General features: G+C 36.4%; 1 non-coding gene across 1 annotated transcript; it reads left to right on the forward strand.

Annotated features, from left to right (window-relative positions):
* The first annotated feature begins 8495 nt into the window (after positions 1-8495).
* On the forward strand, positions 8496-8602 carry LOC117015482 (U6 spliceosomal RNA). Its single transcript, XR_004421721.1, has one exon. It is a non-coding gene; the product is annotated as a U6 spliceosomal RNA (small nuclear RNA).
* Positions 8603-16798: the final 8196 nt, after the last annotated feature.

A 16798-nucleotide genomic window follows, 5' to 3' on the forward strand; every position in this document is an offset into this window, starting at 1 on the left:
TATAAGTCAAGAAATCTATGTCATAAAATGTTCACTATATATCTTTACTGCTCTATAATTTAATGTCTTAGCTTTACTTCCTGACTGAGAATATTTATAAAGCTCTTCTGGTACTTCTACAGAAAAAGCTGATTTTGAATGTATAAAATATTAGCAGTTTTGAACAAAATAATTTACCTCAATTCTCTTTAAACAGAATGTTTCTGACAAATTCACCCTAGAGTCAAAGAGAATAAAGTAATTGGCAAAATTATTTGCTTTTTTTTATGCAAGTCTTATACATTTTCAGTTTATATATCATATTATTCAATGTTAAACCCTTAAGCAGGAGAGTTGGAAAAAAGGCAGTATTCTAATAATTAAACAACTTCAGCTAAAGCTGCAATCCAAAAGATAAATTTATTTTTTTATTACAACACCACCACATCATTTAGACTTCTTGTACTGATTTTATATGAAAATATAGACTCTACTAATATTGATGCTTTCCATAATTATTGTAGGAAGAATAGTTATCACTGCTACCCTATTTGATAAATAGTGCAAAAGGCAAATCATTTGGACTTTAGCAGAAGAAAAACTTCTAATCTCTTAAAGGTACTTGTTTTTTTAACTTGAAATAATTATAACTTATTAGAGAATTTATGTATGTAAATTTTATTATGATTTTTTGGTTATAGACACTATTTTTAATTGTGTTTTTTTTTTATTATTTCTCAAGGCAAAACACTTTAGTTTTTGTAAACAGAGCTTTCATGGGAAGAGGAAAGTGGTGGACGTGCAGAGTAGAGTAACATTTAATTATTCTAGTTCATTCCCCAGGGTCTCTAGATTGTAGCAAAGATCCAGAAAATGCTCTTGACACTTAGTAGCAAGCAAGGATTCTGATTCTCAGTTATATGGTTTTTACTCTCATATTCCTCTGAATCTTACATATAACCTTATGACATATATATGAACTTTTAATTTATAAGAATAAAGTATTTTACTCATAGAAGAGACATTCAGCTAATGACATTTCAAGTCACATTATCTTGAAAATTGGCTCTTCACATGATTTAAAATACAGTTTTAAAAAGGCAAATACTTAAATATCCTTTTAAATATTTGATTATTCCCAGCTTATTGTTTGTTTATTAGTAAATAAAATACACACATAATTATTAAAAATCCATGCAATACCAATATTATATGTTGAAAAGGGAACAGCCCTCTCCTTACACCCACTACCAGTCCCATTGATAACAGTTTGGTACGTAATGGGCCAGGTTTACAGCAGGATCACATTAATAAAGCAACCTCCTTTGTTGCTTTATGTCTTTGATACAAAAGACCAATTTATAAAAGACACGAATACTTCTTTAGCTCTTCTTTCTCCATTCCTCTTACCCTCATAGCTCTCGGATCTTGGAGCTTCATCCCACATTTGCTTCCCAAACTCCTCCTTAACGCTTGGCTGCCCCGTATCTTATTTTTATCTTTCCTCCACTTTGTTTTCCATACTCGTATGTCACTTTTTCAAAGAATAAATCTCCGCTTTTCTGCGGCAAATCCTCACCAGTTCTCCTGCCCCCTTCTCACATTACCCTGATTTTACAAATAAGACTAAGATTGTTCTAAGAGCTTAATTTGCTTAATCCTCATAACAAATTTATGAGGTGAGAACTATTATTATTTTTACCAGTGAAGGTACAGAGAAGTTAAGTAACTCATCCGAAGTTACACAGCTAAGAAGTGATAAATCTGGAATTTAAATCCAGGCAATCTGCTTATAAGAGTATAAGCTATTAACCAATTTATTCTGATTTTTTTTGTATATGCAAAAAACACACATCAGTCATTTACGTATAGCTCCATCTGCCCTCCCTCCACTTGGTGTATCAGTTAGTTCTCTTTGAGCTTCACATAAAAGAAAAATACAATTCAAACTACACGAGGATGAAGAAAAGAAATTTACTGGCTCATGAGCCTGAAAAGTGGTCTGGGGGGAGAGCTGGTTTCAGGCGCAGCTTAATTTGAGGCTCAGAGAGTTTCATCAGAACTCTGCCTTTCTGTCTCTGCTACATTATGCTGTCCTTGGAATGCTGGTTTTATTCTCAGCCTTCACACGATGGCTAATTGACTTCAGGAGCTCCAGCTGAAATTCAGTTGGAAAGAAACCGTCTCTTTTTAGGTAGCTCTTGCCCAAGTTCTCTTATGTACTGCATTTGGACCAACTTTGGACAGAGAGCAGTGGAGGGGTGAACCCCCAAAGGGAAATCAGAGTTGGTGCCAGAAGAAGAAAAATGATAGTTCCTATTATTATAATTCTCACTAATAGTTTGACCGTAACTCTTAGGTTTGTTCACCTCATACTTGCACCTCCTGATGATCTCATTTTCAAATTCACCAATATAATAAGGTAGGATTTTGACAAAGGAATCACTGTTTTTTATTCCTCCACCCAAACTCTGGCAGTCTTCTGGAGGATTTCAGTGTTCATATAGATGACCATCCAATAGTGTGGTTTTATATTGCCTGGACTCAAATGAACCTTTATCTACCTCTACTGAATGAAAACTGTTTCACATTTATTGTGCTTAACTATTTGTATACCATTGTCCTCCAGACCATGTGTTTCTTGATTTGGGGATTGTATATCTTCACCCTACTATATTAATTGCTACATAGTGCTAAATTAATTAATACCCCTTTCAGCAATATTTGTTACCCTGGAACTGGCATGTAGGAAAGGCACAGTTGAGTTCACATTGGCAAATGACTTGTGGCAAGTGAAAGAGGGGAACCACTGAAAATATAGTTGGATTATTTTGGCAGTGAGAAAGGAATTGGAGGAAAAGTGAAAAAAATGGCATTGTCAAGAAATTAGAAGATGTGGTGCGCTGAAAGGGGGGTTTAGTCAGAATGAGTGACAGATGGAAAGAAAGCAGTTGGTAGTTATGACGAGAACTTTTACATTTCAGCACGTCAGAAATGAATCAGATTGGACGACGATGAAGTTCATGCTACAAGGACGTGGAAATAAAAAAACATTCAAATGGAGGTACAGATTGTTAGGAGGTAGCATAGCTTAGTTATCAATAACTCAGCTTTTGAAATCCGACTTGGGTGTAATAGCTCAGCTCCTTTATTTAGCACCTGTGTAAATTCAAAAATTTAAAAAAAAAACCTTTATCACAGTTTTGCATCTATATATGGGGGATAATAATATCTACTTCAGGGTTCTTGTAAGGATTGGTCCTGGGCCATAATTAGGTAAAAACTGATTGATTATTACTATCATTATAGTAAGCAGAATGGAATGAAGAGCTATCGTTATAGTATGAGGGTGGAGACCTTGAGCCAGAGTCAGAGCTCCCTGGATGACAGGAGACACCAACCTAGAGAGAAAACAGTGAGCCAGGTGCTAAAATCCTCAGGAAACGGGGAAATGGCCTAGAACAGTGGACAGGGGCGCTAAGCTGGTGTCAGTTGGAGGCATGGCATTCAAAGAAGGCGCTCTTGTTGAGTGAAGACAGTGACCAGAGTTGGAAGCCACGGTGGGGAGTCAGGAGAATGTGGGTCTTTCCTCATGGCCCCAAGGTGACGAGCACAAATACAACTAGTCTTTGGTGTAACCAAAGGTCATGAACATCAAAGGACGAGGAAGGGTGTAAATGAAGGTGGAAATGACATAGAAGCAGGAACAGTGGGGCAGTTAGCCGTGCTCCTCATGCATTGGGGCCAAACAATACATGGGACATGAGAGAATGAAGAGTTTCCCATTGAGAAGGTTGCAGGAAAAGCAATACCCTTAAAGCAGGGGTGTCCAAACTTTTTTCAACGTTTTTCACCAAGGGCCATATGCGGTAAAATACACAAACAGCCGGGCCACTCACTCGAGGTGAAGTACGTATTTTGGTTTATTTAAGTAAACTAAATATATTTTTGGAATTTGCTGCGGGCTAATTAACAATGGATTGCGGGCTGCAGTTGGCCCGCGGGCTGCAGTTTGGACACCCCTGCCTTAAAGGGTCCAGGTTCAATTAAAGAAAGGACATGGGGTAAAAATCCAACAGAGATCCATGCCATTACACATCCATAATTTCTAACCCTTTAAAATGTTGTCTAGTTATCATTTTCCCTGTCCGCATTTCCCTTTTTTCCTCCTCATTCGTCTTAGGTCCTCCCTTACCTTGACACTGTCCCAGAGGGACTTTTTTGAAAGAAGTGTGAGGGCATCGCGTGGTATCTTATATATCCTATTCACACCTTGAACCTGCCTTAGTCCAAACAAATACTGATCTGACGGTTCTTGGCCACAGGCTAAATGTATTCCAGAAATCTAGTTCAAACGTATGAGGAGAAATTGATACATTAAATTATTGATGGGCAATTTCTCAGATTATTCTAAATTGATTCATGACTCCCAGCTTTTATGTTGAATGAAAAGTTCTCGTCAGTCATTGTACCAGAAAGAACTTAGCCTCAAGAGCCTCAGAAGCACGAGAAGCTACTTACAGGAAAATAGGGTGTGACTATTCACGCGCTTCTGCCCCTCTTGAATATTATTTGAGCAAAGAGCAAATTGAAAACATGTCTTTTTCTCCTTGATGGAAGGCCTAGGAATCATAGTTGTCTTGTATTAAATGGGCTTCTGCAGATGAAGCCCCTTCTTTTCACATTTAAACCTTCTTCCTTCCTCCCTTCAAAAGGAGGGATTATCTTTAGAACAAAGAACTAGTCATTTTCCAACAACATTTTGAAATAATTGCAGTTCAGGAGTTATATGTTTGGTATCGAAAACATCTGAATGTGGATATATTCACTGATAAAGCAATGGTTCACAGAGCTTTGGGTTTTTGGATTTATAAGATGAAAACAACAACAACAAGAAATTTCAGTGGCTTCTGTGTGTCACTGGAAGGACAAACCTCTGGAGATTTTATGGGTAGAATATGGTTGCTTTGAATTCTTATGTGACCCATGGTGGGGTACTACACTAATATTTAGTATTAATAGTTATAATTTTGAGTGCTGCTATGTATTATACTTTGCTGATTTGATAGGTTACAAAATTGAAACTCAAACAGGCTAATTTACCCAAAGTCACTCATCTAGTGAGTTGTGGATTCAGAATATCTAACCCAGACTTCTTTTCTCAGCAGTGTGCTGCCTATAACTAAAATATTAATGCTTCATGCCAGAAACAAAATTGCTAACATTATTCTATTAAAAACAGTAATGGGAAGACCAAACAAGACTTATAGGTATTTATTTAAATGATTCTAATAGATGGGAAAGATTTTAGACCAGAGATTTACATGTAGACGATGATCCTCCCATTATTTTGAAATAATTAAGGGAAAATGCACTATGATTTAATTTCCAAATAGTTTCTCTCCAAGCTGATAGTGAATGAGACTGATGCATTGGAAAACTCATAACATCAGTTAATAATTTGCATGAATTTAGAAAGCAGAACAATTGGCTTTAAGACAAAATTTTTCAAACTATTTTCCTATATGTTCTAGGGTTGGGGCAGAATTACTGTGGGTTTACAGACCAGACGTTTCCAGGCCATGTTTTCTCACTCAGCCTCTTGATTGTTAGGGGTCCATAAATTCCAGCCTACTCTCTCTGCTCCAGAGCTTTCTCTGGCCCCAGGCATTAAGTCAGCTGCTGCAGTATTATGTCCCAAGCTAGCTCCCCAGAGTTTTGTCACCATTATCACCATCCCCATCAACTGTGTCTTCCTCTCAGCCACCTGTCACTCTGAGTTGTGAACTTAACTTTTAATGTGGTGTTTAGAATGGACAGTTTGCAGAAATTCTTTTGGAGGATCACAATTTTGAGTGATTATTCTTCAAAAAACTAAACTCTGATGATTTCAAGTACAATCCAAATAACACCAATTACTGAGAAGTGGATCAATTCTAATAAATTTAAAGATGCTGCTTTGTACTCCTAAATTAATAGTTATACAAGTTCTTTCAAGACCTATATAGCTAGTTGTGAGAATCAAAGTTTGCCCTAAAGCAATTCAAAATGAGTTTCAACTCTAATACATTATTGTGTTATTTCTGTGATCTTTCCTGAGCAAGGTGACATACACCACCTTCAGAAATCTCTCTCATCCAAGTGCATCTTTAAAACACAGTGATGTTACAATTTATGTAGTCTCTCTAGGTATCATTTTCCGCTCTGTTTTTGAATGCATCATTAAATTTGATGGTTTGGATGCACGGGAAAACTGGAATGGTTCTCATGTTGGTAATTCCTTAGGTGTGAAGATAAAAGTTGCTACAGGTTATGGAAAATGCATGTTGAATCAAGTTTCACATCTATTTGGGTTTCATGTCTTTTCAAGGGAAGGAAAACATTCTCAATCCATTATTCTGTTCTTTGGTTATACAAGAATCTAAGCACTTTAACTTTCATTATCAGGGTATTTATTATAAAACATTTCCCGACTTAAATTTTCTGTGTTTTGAGATGTATAGGCAAATTTAGTGAGTATCAAAAATGAACGGCAGAGAGAGAAGATCGATGTAAGGGTGACACTTAAGAAAAAATGGCAGGAATTCAGAAGAGAGAAAATGAGTGGTGCAATTCAGTCTGGGACACTAGGTATAGAGCTAATCAGTACCGTATATTTTGGATAACAGTTTGGGCTAGTAGTATTGTGTGGCTTTTTTTTTTTTTTAAGAACTATAATACTTAGATTTTTGAAAATCTATTAATAATTCCATCTTAACCTATTTGGAAAGAACGAGAAAGTTACAAGACATAAATTTGATTCAAGAAAAACGTGCAACTCATGCAGTCTATTTCAGAAATATTTGCCTTTTCGAGTTATTCTTTTTCTCTTTCATCTTTTGGCTATCCTTTGGGCATAGAGTGTTGTCTGTGGATCGCCATGAAAATATCTCTCAGTTCACATGCTCCTCTAACAACATAACCTTGTCACTCCCCATCAGGAGGTGGTGTCTATGCCCCTTCCCTTTGAGATTGGGCAGATCCCTGTGTCTGTCATCATTTAGTATAAACGTAATGCTATGTGACTTCCAAGACTAGGCCATGAATGGAGAGGCAGCTTCCTCCTGGCTCTTGGATCCCAGATTTCATGCTACGAGGAAGCCTACGCTGTATACAGAGGCCTTGCACAGAGAGTGCTGGCTGAAAAGCCCAGCTGAGGTTCTGGACAACAGTCAGCAATGACCAGCAGTCACGTGAGAAGGGAAGCCTTTGACATGACACAGACCAGACACTATCTGAATGCAACTTCAAGGAAGTCTACAGAGTAAGAAGTTAGCTATGCCCAGTGAGCTCCCAGAACCCAGAGAGTAGGAAATGATTACTGCGTTTTTGCTACTATGTTTGGGGTCATTGGTTATGCAAGAGGTTAGAACTGGACTCACTCAAATCAAAGCCCTTAAAAGTAAATGCCTTAATTGTAGAAAAGGAATGCATTATTGAAATTAAAATTGAAGAATACTGTATGACGTTATAGTATCCAGTCAAAAAGAGAAGGGGTCAGAGAGCATAAGAACAATGATGGATGCACTTGTTCTGTGTCTTCCCACTTAGCAGTTTTCTTTTTCAGTGAATAACTAGGAATGATGGACATCTCTAACATCATGCATCCACCAGTAGTAGCCTTCCTTGTCTGATATCGCACCAGGGCTTCGGTTTAAAGTCGGGCAACCTTTCTCCCCAGTCTCCCTGGGATAGTCTCTGTCTATATCTGTGTGGTCTCAGTGTTATTACTAATGATGCTCCCATCCTCTGTTTTACTTTCTATAAAGGGTCTTCATTTGGACAACAAATTATCTAGTCATTGTGGTCTAAGGGAATGGACCAAACATGCAGCCACGTAAGTCATTATTCTCTAAATTTTTTCTCACCCGCATGGAAATGATGGCTAATGTGTGAAGACTGTCTTGTGTTGATTAACCTGGTGAGACCACATCAACAGATCATGTCCCTGTGGAGAGCAAAATGGCTAGCTTCACCACACCGTGATCCAGGGACCCATGAACATTCGGGTTTCACGGTCGTCCATCACAGTCATACTGAATTTACACAGGCCATGTATCCACCGTGATGTTGTGCTCTCATGAAACATGATTTGAGATGTGGGCGATAATCAGGGGAGTACCAAAGACAGCGTGCAAGATTGATCGGTTCTAGAAATTCCATGTACAGCTCACAGCTTCCTTTCTATGAGGCATTGCTATGGAACTTACAATACACAGCAAAGAAATAGTAGAAAATCTTGAAGTGCTAAAGCCCTAAAGACATCATTTGCTACCTGGATTGGATACTGCCTTGCTAAAGAAAATGGAAATAAAAGTCAAGAGAGCGTGCTGAATGCCAATATTACTCTTCTAGCCTTAGACAATTTTATACAATGGCAAAATGAAAAGGAACCTCCATAATTGTACAGCATAATAACCTCTGTTCAGGAAGGGGTCTGAACAACTCTTTCTTCAGCTTTAAACAGTATGTAGGGAGTGCTTGCTTTAGCAGCACATATACTAAAATAGGAACAATACAGAGAAGATTAGCACGGCCCCTGCTCAAGGATGACATGCAAATTCGTGAAGCATTTCATATTTTATTTAAAAAAAATTATATAGGGAAGGATATCCACTGTTTTTATCTTGGTTTCCTGTTACAAGTTCTAAAAGTTTATACAATCAGAAAAGTTCTGTTTAGATATACATATACATTTTTCAAAATGCCTTCCTGTATATCATCTCTGGCATTGCATAAACAAAACACACAACCAATTAAATTTTTTATTGAAACTGTAGAGTTAAAGTCTATAACAGTTCTATTATAATTAATTTTCAAGCTTTGTCATGACATTCAAGTCTCACACATTCCTCCTTCTCTTTTATGTTTAGACTATTTTGGATGAATTTTCAAATCAGATACTTTCCTTAACTCTCTGCTTCCTTCTGGCAAAATACACAGAGACTATGCTTTTTCAAACATTTTAACTCAATATTTTAATTAACATAATTGCCCATAATAATAAGTATATAAATGCAGTTTAGGGTATTTTATCTCCAATACAAATGCTTTCATCAACAGAGTATTCTGATCATAGGGAAGGATTTAAATTCATGAGTATTCACACAAAATAATGTGCAATTGAAATACCTTTAGCATTCTGCTGCTCTCAAAGGCCAGTTCCTTCAGTTCAAATATTTAATGACATTTTAATAGTTTCCAGTATAGTTTTAAACAGTTTTAAGCACTCACATTTCTATAAATGTTCTAAAATAACAAATATCCTATAGTCATATCTGTAAAATTTATATACTCAATAAACATGTGCAGTTAAGAATAATACATATAAATAGCATATATATGTAGTATATATATAATATATGTATATACTATATATATATATATATATATATATATATATATATATATATATATATATATATAGTATAACACAGAACATATGAAATTGAAAGAACCTGGATGTTAAAAAAAGAAATGTGAGATTTAACTAGTTTTCTGTATTTGTGATTCTTAAAAATGACATCTATTGCCATAGGAAAGCTTCTATTAATAAACATTGGTCCATACTTATCAGGATTCATAAATACAAAATATAGAATCAGAAGCATCTGATTTAATCCTTATTTTAGAAAAGCAATTTCTTGTTTTTAGTGTTTTGCTCCATTTTTCTAATAATATTGAATAAGCTACACTTTTTCTAATGTAGTTCATAAGCCAACATATCAATCTACTTTTACTTCTTTATTTATAATAGGAGATGATAATAAATAATAGAACTAAGAAAGTAAGGAGGGAGCGTGATTTATTTCTCATTGTTAAACATCACTGTTGAAATCTGTCAACCAGCTTGAAGGTCAACTATAAAAGTGTCGCTAAATATGAAACCCAGACTTCATGCTGGAGAACAGTAGAGAATAATCAGAAAACATTCATTTCCTTGGCTGAGATAATGAGGCATGCACAGAGACATAATGGTTTCACCTGATTTTCTTTTATGCAGCTCCAAGTTCAAGGATAACACTCCTCTCGCACTGTGGGAATAATACAAGCTTTGTAATAACGTTAGCCTAGGACTGCTTAATAGGATTAAAATGGTATCAAATTTGTTTAGTTGAACAGCATGTACCAAGCTTGCACTGTGAATTGAGACATTTACATGAGGCTGGAAGAATCTTTAGAACAAAGTGGGGTAGATGAAGAAGGAGGGACGGAATCAACCAGGAGAGAGTAAAGATCAGGGCAAGTCATGAGGGAGGAACTGAACTTAGGGTCAGAGAATTCAGAGAAATTCTTGTTCGTCTAGCAAAACGATCCCCCGTGTCCAAGACCTACCTCCTATCCTGCTCATTGTCCTGGCTTTTTTCCATCTGAACTTCAGAGAAATCTTGATTTCTTGACTTTCTGCTATTTCCTCTTTTCTTAGCCTTTATAGAAAATTGAAATCAGAATGAGGCATACAAAGATAATTTGAAGCTATATATGTATGTGTACACAGAGGGCGCCAAAAAATGTATACACATTTTAAGAAAGGAAAACTGTATTAAAATTGTAATACTCAATATATACCGGTAACAAAAGATGAATACAAGTCACGTTTGACTTCTGCAATTACAAGAGGTGCTTGAAGTGGTTACCATAGACACTTCTGATTATGGTGAACTACTGCTTGAGCAACGCTGACCAAAGTGTCCATTTATATACCTTTTTTTGGCACCACAGTATATTTACACACACATATATATACATATACAAGCGTATGTGTGTATACATAAATATATATATATAAATCTATAATGTCTCCTCTTTACCTATCAACAATATCACACACAAACAAATATTAAAAGTGTAATTTAATGTGGTTTCATTTTTAGAGTTTTTAGAGCTTTTAGCATAATAAATTTACAAATCAAAATTATTGATTTTAGTTTTTTAGGCTTTATGTCCCAAATTGTGGGTGTAGAATTTATGATCACCACAAATCCATCCTTTTTTTTTTAAAAAAAAAAGAGGATTTGTTAAATATGTAACTATATTTGACTTTATTTTTTATATCAATATGAAACTTTATATAAGCACAATTCAGAAAAATATAGACTCTAGGCATTAGTCAATTGTTTAGAAAGTATACCTAATAATGTAATTGGTTGCACAAAACAATAGTCTAGAAGGTGTGGTTGCCACACATTAAATCTATTCCCACTCCTGGAAATTCACAACACAGGGACTGTGGCTGAAGTGGTTCTGGTGGCCTGAACTTGATAGAAAAAAAAAGAAACAGGAGGGCAGGACTTCCTATGTAGCAGAGCTGGAGGTCCCCTCTAAGATCAGTTTCTAGAATTCTATCAGGTTCCCCTCTGGTTTAATACAATTTCTAATTCCTTTCTAAGAAGAGAAACTTCAATCTCATGGTTAGAAGTCAGGCTTTCAGGGCTGATGCACTGTGAGTTGTGAAGATACTGCCATTAAAAAAGATATACATATTTTGAGGTCATTTGTTAGAGTTGGAACGTCTAATCCCCCTTGCTGCTCAGCCTAGGAATCCCTCATTTCTTCCAGCATCATAACTCATTTCACGGACCCCTTTGAGAATCTAATGAATAGTAGGGACTCTTGACCGAAACCCGTACACGTACAATATAAAACTTTACATTCAAACAATATATTTGAATCCACATTGCCATTTATTCATTTATTAAACAAATATTTATCGTGCATCTATTCTGCGTGTACCAGGTACTGTCCTAGACATTTGGAAGACATGAGTGAATCCCTGACTGAATCATCGAACTTACGTTCTGTTGTCCACATTGCTGGATTTTCCCTGGTCTAAATTTAATGTTTTGAACATTAGTGCTTAAATTATATATTTCCAGAGGAAGCCAAGAAAATAATTAACTGCTGAAACATGCCAAGTTGTGAAGTGTAAAAATAAGAGCTATGTAGTAGAGGTTCTTTGCTGGTCATAAGAGACCATCTGTATAGTCTCACACACCTTGTCACACTTGTTATTAATCATGCTGTTGAAGTCAGGCATATTTTTGCTGAATAACCCATCTGATGGGACTGGTATAGTCAGGTCGTATAGGGCTATTGTGAGGATTCAGTGAGATGCTCTAGATAAATCCCTCTGCACTACTAACCCGGGAGGACCCTAATCTTCCCAAGGTATGGAGTCACTTTAAATATGGGCTAGCATTTTTGAAATTGAAAACTATCATTCAAGATAATGGATTGAATAAATTTAAAAACACAAATAATGTGTATGAGTGTGTTTGTATTTTTTAAATTCACTTTTCCTCCTGTGTCAAAAAAAAAAATCTAGTTTAGAAGTACGTTTTCTCAAGTTCCACATTTATTTATTACCCCATCCTGCAGGACTTACCCACACTAGATTTTGTTTAAAAGGTTTTACAATACTGAGATCCTCAATGAATTGAAAAAGAAATTTGTTCTGAAATAGATTGAGCAGACATGTTTTAATGGTCAATTAATCCTTCAGGTGCAATGATATCTTGACTTTAGCAATCTGAGGTGTTCTATAATTGATCACTCAAACATGCCCCATCCTGTTTGCTTCAGAAGCTCAGATTCTCTTACGTTTGAAGGGAAACCTTAGTATTTTAAGATCACTAATTTCTTTCAAATCTTTCAAGTTGTCAGTAGTTGATGAAATGTGCTATGACCAATCTTTCTGCCATTTCCCCATCTATTTCAGGGCTTTGCAAACCTAGAGCAATTTGTGGGAACTCAGTCAATTCAAACCCAATGTTGAGGTCGGTAATACATAAATTGCATTTGAAGAGTACTTTAGTGAAAACTTTTCTTCATCATTTAATGTACTATGGCTATGAAATTTGATAGAGTACAATCTGAAATTAGTAATTGTCTTACATTTTCACAATGTTAGCTAGGGTCCTTATTCTGTTGATCTGTCCCTTTATCTTCAATTTGCCATTCTTATTGTATTCTAACTTGTAATATGGCCTAGGTTTTTTAAGGTAAGATTTTCTAACCTTACATTTAAAATGTTGCTGACAAGCAGGAATCTATTCAACTGTTTAAATCAACATAATCAACCTAAGATAAGGAACTTCTCTCTCTTTCTCTCTCTCTCTCTCTCTCTCTCTCTCTCTCTCTCTCTCTCTCTCTCTCTCTCTCTCTCTCTGTTTACCTAGCACAGGGCCTGGCTTATGGTGCTACTTTTAAAATTTAACACGTGACTTGTCATGTGCAAATTGCCTCAGAACTTCTGCCTTTCAGCAACTGGTAACCCAAAGCAACTGACATTAGTCCCCTGGTTTGAATCAGTCCAGACAACCTGCCTGAGCAGCCCATGATTCTATGGTACCGAATAGTAAGAGACAGGAGACGAAGAGGCAAAACATGTTATTAGTCCTAGAAAAAAAAGAAAAATTAAGAATCAGAAAGTCAAAACTTCTCTAGTCTGGACATGTGCAAGTTGCACAATCATATTATTAAATTTTGCACTGGCAGATGGCTTGAGGTGGAGTTACCTGATCAGCATGTGTCAGATAGATTGGCAGCCACCAGCATTCCTTTGAAAATACAACCCATAAAATTATGAGATCTAAGCCTGAGGCTAAACTGACAGGTCTTTCTAAAGCCAAATGATGGCAGAGACTATGAAGACATTGTTTTTATGATTGAGAACAAGTCTGACCATCACAAAACTGGATGATGATTAAGATTAATTGTTCCTCCTACCTTAAACATTTCATATTATGCAGCTTCTTATACATTGAGAATGGAATGTTAATCGCGTGTGACCAAGACATATGAAATGGAATAAACTTGTGTGCTTGCTTGGGCATTTTGAAAGGGCATTTTTGTATTTCACTATAGACTTTTTAGAAGATGCTGCTGTTTGTGTGGCCATGGCTTTTCTAATTGAATATGTGTTAGGTCTATTGTTTGATGAATGATTATGGCTCTTGTTCAAAGTTGCTGAGACTCAAGATTGTTCCCTTTTGGCTGGCCTGAAGATTTTTCTCTAGTGGAAAAGTGCCATCCCTCAAGCCTGGTACCAAATGTCCTGTCCCCATTGAGTTTACCATCCATCCACACACCACTGTAAGGCATTTTCCTATTTCCCAGTTTGGCGTCATCTCCCTTCGGTCCATCATAAAACAGCTCATTGGGCATTGCTCTGCAGTGCAGATGGGCTTTTCCAGAAAGTACTGGGAAATTATTCACATTCTAAGATTCCATTCTTGGTGATTTGGTTCCATATTGAATTGTAAAGTTGGAAGTATCTTTTTAAGGTCATGAATTATGTAAATTCAGAATATCGTTTTACATTTTCAAGATGATTTTTCCTTAAAGCTGAATCACTGTCATTAAGCTACCAAATATAGTGTGCGTGGTCAGTCCAAGAATTCTAGCCAGAAACGCTCTGTCCCTCAGTACCTGCCCAGCACACTGCTTCAGGTCTCTGTTCAGTTATCTTTTCGGAGAGGCCTTCTCTGGCTCCCATCCCCACTCCCAAGCTGGCGCTCCTTACCAATCCCATCTTGCATTTCTTCTGACAGTAGTATATACTAGAATATAACCTGTGTGCTTATTTGCTTATTTGTTTATAGCCTGTCTCTAGTGCGTTTATGGGAAGGACTTTGTTGCATTCTCTGCTCTATTCCAGCTCCTAGAACTACCCCTGACAAGCAGTGGATGCTCCAAAAATACTTATTAAATGAATGAATAATGAAAGAGACTGATTATTCACAGACTCATACTTTAGTCTGGAGCCTGCTACCATACTACCTCTTTTGGTTCATTCCCTCCATTGGGAAAAAATGCCTCAGTGAAGAGAGGGTAGCTTAAAATACCAATGGTAACAGAATTTAATGTGGCTTCTCAATCTGTAGTCTTGACAGAAATTCAGTTTGGGTGTTCCATTACTGGAGAAATGTGATAGAGAAAAGGGATCTTTTTCAGATTTATCATCTAATCCAAAATAGCTGTTTGTGTGTCAGTAAATTCCATCAATAAATAGATCTGACTGGCCTTCTGGATTAAATTACTTTTTTGCCTAATTAACATAATTAAGTAGGTGTCATGGTTGTGTATTCAGTCTAGGATTGAAGAGATTTGAAAATAAATTGGGTTAAACTGAGTGAATGGATTTTATTAATCACAGCAATAAATTTTCCTGATCATCCCGGTGATTTAAAAAATACAAACTGTATAGTAACAATTGTCATCTAAGTGAGTCCTTAGTATGTGGGTTGTAAAATTCATGACAGACAAACGAAGGAGATATTCTTATTCCCATTTAACAGATGAGAAAACAAAGCCTCAAAGAGTGGTATGAAAACTTTCTAAGGTCATTAGCTAGGGCTTAGCAGAGATGCTTTTGACTCCAAATTCTGACTTCCTGGCCTATACACTCTTCATTTCTGCTGATGCCGAGATTACAGAGAAAGAACAAAACGCTGTCTGTTTGAGGGAGCTCAACAAAATGGTTAAATTGAATTGTCTGGAAAATAGAAAGTAATATGGCTTGTTTGAAAATTTTAAAACTAGTATTCCTTCCTCAAGACTTGGTTTATACAAACGGCTACTCTGTGTTCAGTTCTCATCACTTCCCCTCCATGTGCTTGGTGCAATTTCTGCCTGAGAGACTGTCAGCAGAGAAGTTTTCTCAATCCTAAGACACTCTAAATGGAAAAACTGACATTAATAGCAGAAGTGGAAAAGAGGGCAATTCGTCTTGTTTCAATTTCATGATAATAGACTTATCCCAACGATAGAAAAGTATATCTTACACCTCTCCTCATCAAACTCCTCTCACAAAAATAGCATCCCTCACTCCAGACTTTCCAAAATATTCTATAAAAAGTAGTCTCTCTGAAATTCTTGGACGTGGCGATAGTGTTTAATTTTTTTGTTTTTTTTTTTTAAATGCAGGCTTTTTTTAAAAAAGCAGGCTTTTTTTAAAACCTGACTCATTAGTAGCCAATCAGAAGCTTTCATCCATGAACTTGTATAGAGTGGGTCATTGGTATTTTAAGTGCTTTCTGATGATGGAAAATAAATTAGGAGACAACAATATGGAAAAATACTGTCAGTGGAAAAAAGTTCAACTGGTGAATTTGGTTGATCAGTCTGATTTTACAAAAAGCTAAAATCAAATAGGATTTTAAAAGTACTCTTCATTAATTTTTTTTCTTTTTAAAGTCCACTTGGCAAAATTGTGGAGACAGTAAAAGATCAGTGGTTGCCAGGGGCTAGAGGGGAGGGGCGAATGAGTAGGCAGAACACTGGATTTTTTAGGGCAGTGAAAATGCTATATGTATGACACTACAGTGATAGATACGTGTCATTATATATTTGTCCAAGCCCATAGAATTTCAAACATTAAGAATGAACCCTAATGTAAACTATGGACTTTGGGTGCTAATGATGTGTCAGTGAAGGTTCATCAATTGTAACAAATGTACCAGTCTGCTGGGGGAGATTGATAATGGAGGACCGTGTGCATGTATGGTGATGGGGGTCTATGGGAAATCTCCATTAATTTTGCTGTAAACTTTAAACTGCTCTAAAAAATAAAGTCTTTTTCAAAAATTATGCTTTCCTTTTTTTGTTGTTATTCAAGACGAGAAAGCAGCTGAGAGTGACCTGCAAAGTTTGCTTAGGACTTTTCCCCTGCCATGTAGATGTAGTCTGTAGCCCTGTGTATCCATAGCCTGTCTAGAAGGCAGAAATACCGCTTCGTGGAAGAGGAGTAAAATGTTTGCTTTAAATCTCAGGTAAAACC

This window comes from Rhinolophus ferrumequinum, chromosome 22, assembly GCF_004115265.2.
Source record: "Rhinolophus ferrumequinum isolate MPI-CBG mRhiFer1 chromosome 22, mRhiFer1_v1.p, whole genome shotgun sequence".
Taxonomy (NCBI): domain Eukaryota; kingdom Metazoa; phylum Chordata; class Mammalia; order Chiroptera; family Rhinolophidae; genus Rhinolophus; species Rhinolophus ferrumequinum.